The sequence below is a fragment of the Vicia villosa genome, unplaced genomic scaffold (assembly GCF_029867415.1).
Source record: "Vicia villosa cultivar HV-30 ecotype Madison, WI unplaced genomic scaffold, Vvil1.0 ctg.003239F_1_1, whole genome shotgun sequence".
In the NCBI taxonomy this organism is placed as follows: Eukaryota; Viridiplantae; Streptophyta; class Magnoliopsida; order Fabales; family Fabaceae; genus Vicia; species Vicia villosa.
In genome coordinates, this window is record NW_026706147.1 from 151,393 (window position 1) to 164,624 (window position 13,232).

Consider the following 13,232-nt stretch of genomic DNA (forward strand, 5'->3'; position numbering starts at 1 on the left):
ATTAGAAAAGAAACTCCTTCTTCAAGGCTCAAAGGGGTTAACGAGGGTCTATCTCCCTTATATCTCCGGTGTTTGGGGATTTGAAATAATGTCTGTACATCCTCAGTAGGGTTTTTATTCAAAAACACATGATTAGAGATTTTGCATTTTTATTTTTTATCATTCTCCCTCAGCTTTTTGCATAAGCAAGCAATTAGTAAAGTTGGTATCGTAATGCCAAAAACATTTTATGAGTGAAAACGAATGGATTGCTTCAAGACAAACATAAACAATGTATTATGATTTTCATTCAGAAATTAACAAGTTTTTACATGTATTGATGCTTAAACACACAAATGAAAAATTACAATGAGAATGCAGTAAGAAACTAAATGGGTGTCGTTGTTGAGGAGACTTGACTCCGTCTGGACTTGTTGAGCTTGAATACTTTCTGCAGTTCCTTCCAAACACTTCAGATTACTTCAAAAAGAGAACTCCAACAAAGTCACCCAAGAGTTGTAAACTTTTGCCTTGCTTTAGGGATTCGAGCAATGCGAGTGATGCAATGCTCAAGATAAGAGTATGTCTTGCTTATCCCTCGTGCGGGAGCCCCAAGCATAGTTGCTAGAGTAGTAATCGCCATCATAAACGGGAAGAATCTTGTATGATCATCAACTCAAGAGAGCTACTTGTGGTGAAGAAGACCCAATACTAGAATCTTAACCAATTGTGATTCCAACAAACAAGGAAACGAATGAGCACAAGGCAATAGAATCACATCAATTTGTTTCTCATGTTCTTCTTGTCTCTGTTAACAAACGGTGGCCACCGAGAAGGAGATCTTGAGAAAAGGCAACTGATATATGAAGTAGAACCTTGAGAATGAGAAGCATTGTGAAGAACACTGTTGATTATCACATGGAAGAAGATTCTTACGAAGTCACCCAGGAATTCGTAATGCTTTTAGGGATTTGAGCAATGCAAATGACGCAAAGCTCAAGATAGACCAGGTCTTGCTTATCCCTCGATCGGGAGCCCCAAGCATATTTATTGAAGAAGTATTTGCCATCAAACATGGAGGGACCTTGCGTAGTCACCAAACTTAGAGAAGGTATTCGTTGCAAAGAGAACTCAAACACCAACTGAAACACCAACCCCCACGGATACAACTGAGCATAAGAACCTTGAGAATGAGAGATGCTTCTACAAAACATTCTTGATTACTTTTTGAAAAAGATTCTGACAAAGTTGCTCGAGAATTTGTGGTGTTTTCATTATTATCATACCAACGAGTTCAAACAAGGAAGCAACTTTCTACAAAACAGGAAATACTTGAAATGAGAACACAGAAAGGAAATGATGATTGCCATAGTTGAGGAGACTTGACTCCTTCTGGGCTTATTTCTATTTGTGACACTCCATGGAATACGGACATTCACTTGGGCACGGGCATTCCGTTCACCCACATGTTTCCTCCTTGAAGGGTTATATGTCTCTCGTCGATCAATTGTTGCACCTTGGCTTTGAAAGCGTTGCAGTCCTCAGTTGAGTGCCCTGCCGATCCAGCGTGGTACCTACATTGCACATTAGGGTCATGCCCAGGTGGAAACGGGCGTGGTGGAGGTTTCAGAGATTTGGGGACCACCAATGAGCTTTGCACTAGATATGGCAGAAGTTTAGTGTATGTCATAGGAATCTGGTCCAGAGGAGCATTTCTTCGCCCCAAATTACTTCTAGGTGGGTATTCATTCGGATGACCTTGTTGATGATTCTGTTCGGGTGTCTTCCTCTTTTGATCTGGCTGTGAAACAAATGGAGACTGATGAGGTGGGAAACCTGGAACCCAAGATGGTGCATTATGCTTCTGATTTGAAGTAGATCTGACATAGAAGTATGAATCAACCTTTTCTTCTACCGCAGTTGGAACCCCATTTCCTTGAACAAACATACCCTCGGGGGTGAACAAAATCACTTTTGAATCAATGAGATCTTGAATTTGCTGCTTCAGCGCCCTACAATTCTCAATATCATGACCAGGTGCCCCAGAATGGAACTCACATCTAGCATTGGCATCAAAGGTGGGGGGAAGCTTTTCAGGCATAGCCAATTCTCGTAGCTCAACCAACTGAAGCTCCAGCAAACGGGGAAGTAACTGAGCGTAAGGCATCGGGATAGGATTGAGAATTCTCTGAGGTTTCTTAGGCTTTTTCCCACACATTTGGCCTCCTTGAAGAACAAATTGGCATGGAGGTAATGGCACATGGGGTTGAGGAGGAACTTCCCGAGGTATTCCATGAGTGGGAAGGGATCCTACTGAAGAGAAGGGATCAACAACTTCTGTTGCAGCAGTAGGAACAACATCCCCTTCCTTTCTTAGTACTGTTTTCAGAACTTCCATGACCAAGCTCAATTGGGTCTTCAACTGACTATTCTCCTCCTTTAGTGCCTCCTGATTACGGACCAAGTCTCGCATCTCCAACATAAGATGACCCATTTGTTCCTTCATCTCATCCATTTCCTCACGGAGTTGTTCCATAGTTGATCTTGGAGTTGTGGCAGTGAGAAGTCAAATCTGTTGTTGATCTTGAAATCTGGATAGAAATGGTCCCATAAGTCTTTGAAAGAACCATGAAATGCATGATAGTATGAATGCATGTTTCATTTATGAGAGATCCTAAAGTCTTTTCACACACTTTCATTCTTCTTTTTTTGAATTAAAGCTTCCTTTTTTTGTATAGAATATCTTTTCTTTTCTTTTTTTGCTTTTCTATTTCCTTTTCTTTTACATATCTTTTCTTTTCTTTTCTTTTCTCTTTTTGCTTTGGAAATAGACTTTAGGATCTCTCATAAATGGAGTGGACAAAGCAATGATGTTATGCAATGCAAAAGCATGGGATCCACGGTCCATATAATCTTAGTAACCACTGTACAATCCTCTGAATAACTGATACAGGTCAAATGTCACAGGATCAAAGGTCCGACACCTTTTTGAATACCAGGAAAACCAATAGTCACCAACGGAACAGAATAGTCACCAACGGTACCTGTCATGTATATCCCACCCCACTCACAGGTGAATCTAGGTCAAGGTAGGTCAATGGCTTCCAGCGTTATCAGTTCTCCTGAAACACCATCATTGTCGCAAATACATGCCAACAACGGTATCTCATTTGAACCTCGACTGGTCGTGGGTCTCATGATCGCAATCAACAGAACCTGACATTCTGTTGGCGTCATGACTATCCACTCTATCCTAGGTATCCTATGTGTCACTCTGGCCTGGGTATTGGGCCTTTTACCTCATAAAACATCCCACCCAACCTGCAAAACAGAACAGAAGACCCCAAGGAACACAGAATATAATCCATATGCATGATGTGCAAACAGAAATAAACATGATATGCAAGCAGAAAAGTAAACATGCAAACATATATACAAGGTATAGACATAAAAACAAATAAACACCCAGTAAATAAACAAACAAACGCAGGCTAGGATCGACTCACTAAGGATGGACCAGCAACAGGTCTAGCAACATCCCCAGCAGAGTCGCCAGCTGTCGCACGCTCGCGAAAAATGAACAGAGTCGCCACCAATATATTTATCCCATAAGGGAAAGGAATATCAGAAAACCTAACAAAGGAAGGAACAGGGTCTTGCGACCAGAGAATCAAGGTACGGGAGTCGGTTACGCAAGGGGAAGGTATTAGCACCCCTCGCGCCCATCGTACTCGATGGTATCCACCTATGTTTGTTTCTATCTAAAGGGTGTGTGACTATGTCTATGTCTAAATGCGAATGAATGCAAAATGTAGGGAAAATAAAGAATTGTACTCGCACGGGCCCTACCCCGCTGCCTACGTATCCTTTTCAGGAATCAGAGTTATCGTAGCTCGGCTCACGATTTTCTGTTTGTTTTTGTGTTTTTTAGTTGGGCGGAGTTAACGCTCGCGCTCTTGCATAAGGGACAGCCTAGGATGCAATGGAGCGGAGATAACGGTGCCCTTAGGCAAAAGAAATGATTGGTTTGTGTCTTTTAGGGTAGATGAGTGATGAACAGTTCCCAATACCGGGCCACTCACCACTTTCTCTACTTTGCTTTAGTCTGAACCATTGTTAGGTGTTTTAAAGTGTTTTTGGTTGTGTATTTTTTAAGGGAATTTACTCTGCGATTCGAATCACATAAAATGTATAATGATCGAGAAGCAGATTAGGGAATGAATCCCACTCACTTCCATCCCATTATATAATGTTTGAGAAACAGATTAGAGAATGAATCTCACTCATTTCTCTCCCATTAATTAATGTTTGAGAAACAGATTAGGGAATGAATCCCACTCGTTTCTCTCCCATTAAGTAGTGACCGAGAAACAGATTAGGGAATGAATCCCACTCGTTTCTATGCCACTAAGCGATTGAGAAATAGATTAGGGAATGACTCCCACTCATTTCTCTATCACTTTCTTAATGTGATTCACATCTTCCTTTTATTAAGTATTTTAAAGAGGTTGAAAAGAAAAAGAATGCAAACGGGAACTAATCTTAAATTCTAGTCTAAGTTATTCTAATTCCTATTGTTAACATGGGATAGATTCTAAAAGAAGCATACAAGCGGTATTAACAACATAGGCCAAAAATATGGCCAAAAACAAGTAATAAAGTCACACAACAATTATACAAAAATAACATGGAACTAGCACAAAACAATTCAAGCATTAGTACAAAAACGAAACTAAAAAAAACTACCATTTTTATGGGTTTTATAAAAGAACTTTAAATGTCAAAATTAACCTAAGAGAATCTACTATTTTTTATAAGCTTTTTATGGGGGATTCCTAATTCAAGTCTAAATTGCACTTAAAGAACCTACATTCTAATAAGCCTAAACTAATGTTTTTATGTGTCCTTTTTTGCGTCAAAAATCATGGTAAAGTCTCAAAGTAATAGTAGAAAAATTAGCATTTAATCATTAAAAGAAATAACAAGAAAAACTAATTAAACTAAAATTTGAATTAAAAGATAAAGGGAAACAGGGGTGCAAATTGGATATGCTGGTGTGAAGAGCAAAGGGGCGCAGGCCCTCTGGTATTGGCCCAAAAGGCATTGTTTCAGATTTTTGTTTAGCTAAAAATGGTGCAGCAGGCCACAAAGGGGGGTGCGTTCAACAACGTGGCCCAAACGTTTTTTGTTTTTTTATTTTCAGATTTATTAAGAGTAAAAAGGGAATTAACATTCAATTAATAAAATAAAAAAAAAATTGAGAATTGGGAATTAGGTTTACTTGTTGAGACTATTGGACTCCTCAGACTCTCTTCCTCTCCCGTAACGGCGCGACGGCCTCTCAACTCCGATCGTCTCCCTCTCTCATCTCCGCCGTGACAACAAACAGCAGAACAAACTCCTCACTCGTCTCATGTCTCCGTTTCTCCATCTCAGCTTCGCTCTCTCACCGACTCGATTTGACGAAGGCGATCTAGTGCTTCTCTGACTTCGTGACGATGGTGATTTGCTATCTCAGATGAATCTCATAGTTGATGGTGTTTTGAAGACGCAACGATTATTGCGATGCGATGAAGTCGTCGATGAAGATGATGATACCTCTGATGCGTGTCGAAAACGAAGACGACGATAAGATAAGGTTTGTGATGAAGGTTCAGGGAGATGGATGGCGCGTTGCAGAGTGAATGAAAGTGCGTTGAAGATGATGCTGAGATGAAGGATGATGTTCTCGGAGGTCGATTGATGATGATGAACGATACTGAGGCGTGGAGTCGAAGAGAATCGAATTGAAGATGATTCTTTGCGTTTATCCCTAGAGATTCAGAGTGTGAAGATTGGTTTATGGAGTAGTATGAAGTTCAGTTCCGAGGGGGAGGAAGAGCATTGAATCGGGAAGTTTGTTACGTTCTTCTTCAGGTTTTGTTACCACTCTCCTTTCTTCTCTTATCATTCTTTTTCTCTGAAGTTTTCCTTTGCCCCCAATTTCTGTTATAACTCTTTTTTTTGTTATTTCTGAATTCAGAGAGTGAGAGGATGACGAGAGATGAAGATGGTGGAAGGATTGAATGAAGAACGGTTGAAGAAAATGAAGATGAGAAGAAGAGAATTGGATGATAGTGATGGTGATGAATGAAGGTCTAGAGAGAGAATGGTGACTGGATCGAGAGAAGTAGACCTCAATGTGGAGGAGGGAAGTCCTGATTTATAGCAACTGCAGGTTGGTTTTCTCTTTACCTTTTTTCCGAACTCTTCTCCTCTTTCTCTGTTGAATCAATCTGTTCGGTTCCAATTAGCAGTCAAGGATTTTATTATGGGATGAAGGGTGAGATTGAGAGGTTAGTTTCTTCTGGATTTTTCTGTTATGCCGTTAACTGAATTCTGTTAGCTGTTATAATTCTGTTAGAAATCGGTTAGATGGAAAATGTTAGTTACAAAATGATAGGTTGGTTAGCTAGTTAGTTATGAATTGGTTATTTCTGTTAGGGAAGTTATGAGACTGTTTTGGCTTTGGGTTAAAGGGATTAGTTTGTAACTGTTGACTCTGTTATAGCTATACGTTTGTAACTGTTTCAGGTAGTTAGAAGGTGATTCAAGTTAGTTATAGGTGAGATGAAAATTCTGTTATGGTTGGAAAATCTGTTATGTGGGTATCTATGTATAATGATAGGTTATGTGCAGTAAGTTGGGTAATTGGGTTAGAAACAGTCAGGGATTAAAGGATATGTATGTGGCTGTTTTGTTTTTGATTTGCAGTAGGTGCTTCTGGTTTTGTAGGTCTTTTCATGTATGCAGTTAACACATTAACAGGTTATCTTGTTTTGCTGTTAGGAGAGGATGGGGAAGTGTAGTTTCTGAAACTGGGTTGATTCGAATGTACTGAATGTTGGCTGAATGTATTGGCCGGGTTTTGTCTTGGTTTGAACTGTTAGTTTTGTCTCAGAATTTTTGTTAGAATTTTGTTATGAAGCTCCTCCAATCATCTTGAGTTTTCTTCTGTCTGGATGCGATTTGCAGGGCTGATTTTGATGGTGTATGATGCTGAAAGTGACGTAATGTATTGTTTGGATTTTGAAACTGGATGTGTATGCACAGGTTCAATGATGGGGCTGTTTTAATTTCCTGTTAGAAGTTAGACTGAATGTTGTGAACTGATGTGATTCGACTCTGCAGGTTTATGGAATTGGCATGATTCGGGAGCATGGTTATGGTTTGAAGACTCGAGAAAGAGACCACCGGGTAGACATCATGGAAACTGGCGGAGCAAAGCTTGAAAGATCGGAGTCATGATGAAGCTTTAGAGAAAACTAAACTTTATGATGTAATAATTTGATTTTTGTAGTATGTAATGGTACTGAGATAGGAGTGGAATGGTGGAATATATCTTTGGTGTGATGGCAGGGACATGTATTTGGAATGGACTTTTGGTAATATTTGTAATGAATATTTTTTGTATTGAATAGAGACATGGGCTTTGGCTTATTTGAATGATGAATTTGTTTGAATGGTGTAATGTAATATACTTGAACTTGTGATGAATTTGTGATGGATTTGTTTGAATGGGAGTAATGAAAATGGCTCTTTTTTGTAATTTTGCAAATGAACTTTGAATGGTGTAAAAGATATTTGAATGACGAATTTGTGCACACAGAAATTGGGCTTTTGTAATGAATTCATGTAAAGAAACTTTGAAAGAAGTTTGGTCTTGGATTTTGAATACAACCCGTGGATGAAACTTTGAGTGAATTATCTTGACTTGACGGATGAAATCAATGAAAAGCCTTAAATAACATTGTATTCCCATTTCAAATTTTGCATAGCAAACCTGAATTCAACCTCCGACACGATTCCCTTTGCATCCCAATCAACAAATCAATGAGATAAATGATAAAGCTTCGATCACAAGCGATCCACGACCTCATTTCTTGCATCGTGTATCCAGTATTTTAGCTTGAATTAAGTTCTCAATGAACAAAATCCCTTGAACAAAATTTGAATAATAAGGTCAATTAAATCATCAGATTCATCCTCAAATCACCGTGACCTTAATTCATTCTTAATCCCTCAATTCAAACCAAACCACCAACCAATTATGCATAGTGGCGCCTCGAACACAATGAACCCGCAAGTCTAATTCTCACGCCATGACATGCATTGTACTTCAATCTGACATAACAACAATTCTTTGAGGAATTCTTAAGGGAGATAAGAATTGGAGCACATAAGAACACCTCAACCTGAGAACCACTGAATCTCAGTTGAATTAACGATTGTAGCCACTGCGCATAAGGACCATAGTCCTCTTGTCCTTGATGAATCTTCATAGAGAAAAACCTTGTAGCTTTAGAAGAAAGAAATCCATCATGAACGACCATACAAAAACCATAGCTTCCAAGATCCTCGATCCAATGCAAAGTTATTTGATTAATGAATGTGTGAATGTTAGATGACCTAATGGAAATATGTACATGAGATTGTGAAGTGCATAAGTCTAAGCCAGATAACACTAAAAGGGGTAGGACAAATTTGGGGTATGACAGTAGTGAGTGAATGTTAAAAAAAATTCAGTTTCCACTTTTTTTTTCAATAAGTAATAAGTCAGGTATGAATTTTCAAACTCAAACTCCTAGTGTGTGCATGAAACATAGGTTGTTAGTAAATACTTGGCAGAAGTTCTTTATGGTACACTATTTTTGATTGAATCGGCTTAGCCTTAACCATTGTGAGGAAAGCTTTCCATTATTTACTATATATGCAGGAGACCATCGATTATTTTGACTTGTTTGTATCATGCTAAACCATTTGTCGCATCGTTTGTGGAAATCTGTGGAAGTGATTTAGGCACTTGTTTGAATCTGAGAGTTCTTTGAGCCGATTCCATCTTAAAATTTATTTCCTTCTGTGAGAGTGTGATCCTTTGCTAACCATTATTTGAGCCTGAGGTCAAGATAAATTTCATCATATGCACCAAGGAAACACCTGGTGAGTTTGATCTCAATGAAAAAAGTTATTTTGGACCATCAACCATAAAATTTGGTAATGTGTTTTCTCTTTCACCTTCATAGAAAGTAAGGGAGCATTCATAGAATCTGAATACAGGTTGATCTCCAAGTTGGGTAGAATCATAACAAAAAGAAGAGTAAGTCTGTAGGTGGTGATTTGCAAAGAACGAAAGAAATTCGTAGCTTGAAAAAAAAAAGAGAAAAAAGAAACAAAAGAAGAACAATGTTTGAAAGTAAACAATTGTTGAAAAAAAAAAGGAATAAGAAAAGCATCGAGCTACGAATGAAAAGATGAAGGATGAGAAAGTTTGAGGTGTAATAGAGAAAAAGAAAGGAGTGTGATTCGGATGCTTCCCTATAATAGGAACAACCCTCGATTATCTTCTTTTCTTTGAATCTAAAACCACATTACAGCCCTGGAAAGACCTTCTGATTCTCAGTTTCCACAGGACTCAACGTGAACAATATGGTAAACGTATGATATGGAATTTTGTTGATTTAATTGCTTGGATGAGTGTTTAACCCCTCTATTATTCATCATACTTTTTGATGAGAGTGATTAGTGCTGATTCAATTACAATTGTGTAGTGTTTTGAACTTCTGGAGGTAATTTTCTTTCAAAATCTGTTTCATGTATGTGTTTTGAGTTTGCAGGGAGATGAGGAGTATCTGATTTGGTTGCTGAATTGAGCAACTTGATAAACCTTTTTGAAAAACTTATGGCATGATTGTTGGTATGTTTTGTTATTTCGTTGAGTTAAGTAATTTTGTTTAGGGACAAACAAAACTCGAAGTTAGGGAGAGTTTGTTAGGAGTGAATTATTGGTGTTTTCATATGTTAAATTAACTACCTTTTGAGCGAAAAGTGAACCTATCTTGTGATTTTTAAGGACTTTATAGTTAGAATTGAACTTTCGAGGTTCAATGTTAATTGTAGAACGACTTGCATCACTTTGGGTGTTAATTGTGCAGATATTGAAGTCAAGAAGCAAAGACGAAGGAAAAAGCAGGCGTAGAAGCTCTAAAGAAGAGGAATCACAAAGAATTGGGCTAAAGAAAGTGGCGAGCCGCGTCAATCATAGGCGAGACGCGCGAGAACCTTCTGACTTGGGTTCGCGCCGCGCCAGCTCGTGTCGCACTGCGGTGATTGCGTTATAAAGATAAAGGGCTATAAATAAAAGCCCTAATCCTCATAAGAAAGAGTACAGACTTTTGGGTGAGCAAAATTAGGAGAGCATTCTGAAGCTGAGAACAACAATTGAAGGTGGATTCTTTACCAATTGAAGACATTCCTTAGATAAAGATGAATTCCTCCATTGATTCTTGTGTGTTCTTCATGTCTATGGAGAGCCAAATTCCTCTTGTTGAGTTTAAGGTAGTAGTTAGCCTATGAATATACAATACCATTGATTAATTCCTATGAACAATTGTTTGAACTTATTATCAATAAGAAACCTTGTTTTTATTTTAAATCATTGTGGAGTCTTTGATCGAAAGAAAAGATTCTAACTTTTTCCCTAGGTTACTATATTGATTCAATCTCAATTTGCAGAGATGGAATTGTGATTGGGTTTTCATAATTGTCGTTCTTTATTACTATTATCGATATTGATATTTGGAGAGATCGAATCTCATAACGGTAGAAGTTTATCTAATTTGATTTGCAGAAATGGAATCATATTTGAGGATAAGTGAAGATAATAATTCAAATGATTGTTCGATTGAGATTTAATTAACAAATTGTATAGGAATAGGTTGATGAACCCTAAAGCTCAACATATCTCTTTAATCGTTAACCAACTTTTAAAATTTGCATTTAAATTATTGTTTAGATTTAATAGCATAGTTATAATCATAAAACAAATCCAACTACTTTTTCTCACTCAAAATAACCAACTATAGAACGGAAGTAATATTAAACCAATCCCTGTGGATACGATATATACCGAAAATATTTACCCACAAATACTTTCAACAAATATCTCAAATATTGATTAATAAAGAAAATGATCACTGGAAAAGGGTTTTCAAAAGAATTATTTCAATGGTGAAGTTTCTTGCTAAACATGATTTAGCCTTTCGTGGTTCTAATGAGAGAATGTACCAAAATAGCAATGGCAATTTTTAGGCTTAATTGAAATGTTCGGTGAATTTGACCCAATTATCCAAGAACAAGTTAGACGTATTACAAATGATAATATTCATGTTCACTTTCTTGGACATAACATCCAAAAAGAGATAATACATTTGCTGGCTTCTGCAATTAAAAATGAAATCATTAGAAAAATCAAACAATCAAAGTATTTTTCAGTGATACTTGATTGTAATCCTGATGTCAATCACCATGAGCAAATGTCTTTGACAATATGATGTGTGAATGTTTCTTCAATTTTCGTAAGTGTTGAGGAATATTTTTTAGGATTTATGAATGTGGATAATACAACTGGCCAAGGGCTTTTTGATGTTTTACAAAATGAATTGAAAAAGCTTGATCTTAACCTATTTGATATGCGAGGACGAGGTTATGATAATGGGTCAAATATGAAAGGAAAACATCAAGGTGTACAAAAAAAATTCTAGACATAAATCCAAGAGCCTTTTATACTCCATGTGGATGTCATAGTCTTAATTTGACGTTGCGTGACTGTAGCGGTGAAATTGGTGAGACTAAAGCCATGGGAAAGACTTAGCTCATTTTGTTTCAAACAGAGTCGCCACCGCGCTTTATTGTTTCCAAAAAGGAATGGGAGAAAGAGCGAATAAATTCTCACAGAAGTTTTTAAAATCAAAACTAATAAACTTATCAGAGATTTGGGTAAGCTGGTTTGTTATACAAGGGGGAGGTTTTAAGCACCCCTCATATCCATGGTACTCCATGGGAACCTCTTTGAAAATGTTATTGTTTTTGTGTATACCTTTTGAAAAAAACATATGTGAATTTGTTGAAAAAGAGTGTGGAGATGGGAAAAGAAGTTTTTAAAAGTGAACTCGATAAGACATCGCATCTTAGGCCTACATACCCCTTTAACAATAGGGAAGTCAGAGCTTTTGTAGTTTCTCTTAAAAGGAAAATAAAAGGGTCAAAGCGGCCAAAATCTTATTGGGTGTTGAGTTTTAACAATACTAAGTACAAAGATAAAAGAGATTGGAAAAGAGATTGAGTACCTTGACAATTTCAGTCAATAGAATTCTCATTCCTTTGGATTTTTCAACAACAACTTAAGCAATCAATACCTCGGAAATCATTTCATGTATGAATGAAGATGATGAATGATGGATGGATAAATATCTCATGCAATATGGTTAGTACATAATGTATATGTACAATAGATAAAGTACCAATGTACAAGGATAAAAAACAACAAGTATATGTACATAAACAAAGACAATGATCAAAGAAACAAGTTATATTGATATGGAAAAGCTAAAGATCAAAGATTCAAATTAGGGTTTTAAAGACAAAAGTTTCACATTCTAATCGCTGCAATGATGCTTATGAGGTTATGTTTTAATCCTTCCTTCCATTCAACTTCTTTTTACAATGCCTACAAACATCCACACGTGTGTCGTCGGTGCTTTTATAAAACCTATCAGTGTTATCAAATGAGACTTGAAAGAAAACTTAAATATAGAAAAGAGGAAGCAATTTTCTTTTCTATTGGCGGTTGTCTTCCATTGTCAGTTGTTGCATGTTGTTAGGCATATTGAAATGCAAATGGGCTTAAAGCCCCCGAAGTAATATTTTGATAATTTATAAAAAAATATTAATGAAAATACTTTAAGATAACGTAAAGCATACAAAATAAAAAAAATATTAATAAAAATAATTTTAAAAAATGTTAAAAATAATAATAATAATAATAATAAATAAAAAAAGTAAAAAATTAAACAAATTACACGTGGCTCTTACAAATTAAATCAAAAATAAAATAAAATTACAGTTGGACTGACAAGTCATTGAAAAATGGAATCTAGGCAGTGTCATACCCCGAAATTTGCCCATCTCATTTCATCTGAAGGGTACAAGAGATTATAGGTCCTCCAAAAGTCAACAAGAAATACCTTTTAGGTCAAAGATCATAACTTGAGCATGGAAGATCCAATCGAGGTGAAAAAACAAAAGGAGGTTTTAAAGGACTCATCAGGCTTTCTAAAAAGTCCTGGAACATGGTTATATGACAAAGATTGAAGGAGATACAAGGCTTAGAAGTTGGTCGATTTTGGAGAAATACATAAAACCCTAACTAAGTGATT

The 13,232-nt window shown here is 36.9% G+C and overlaps 1 long non-coding RNA gene across 1 annotated transcript; it reads left to right on the plus strand.

Annotated features, from left to right (window-relative positions):
• The first annotated feature begins 6,975 nt into the window (after positions 1–6,975).
• Positions 6,976–7,471, plus strand: LOC131640613 (uncharacterized). The gene is made up of 2 exons (XR_009295290.1): positions 6,976–7,071; positions 7,150–7,471. It is a non-coding gene; the product is annotated as an uncharacterized LOC131640613 (long non-coding RNA).
• Positions 7,472–13,232: the final 5,761 nt, after the last annotated feature.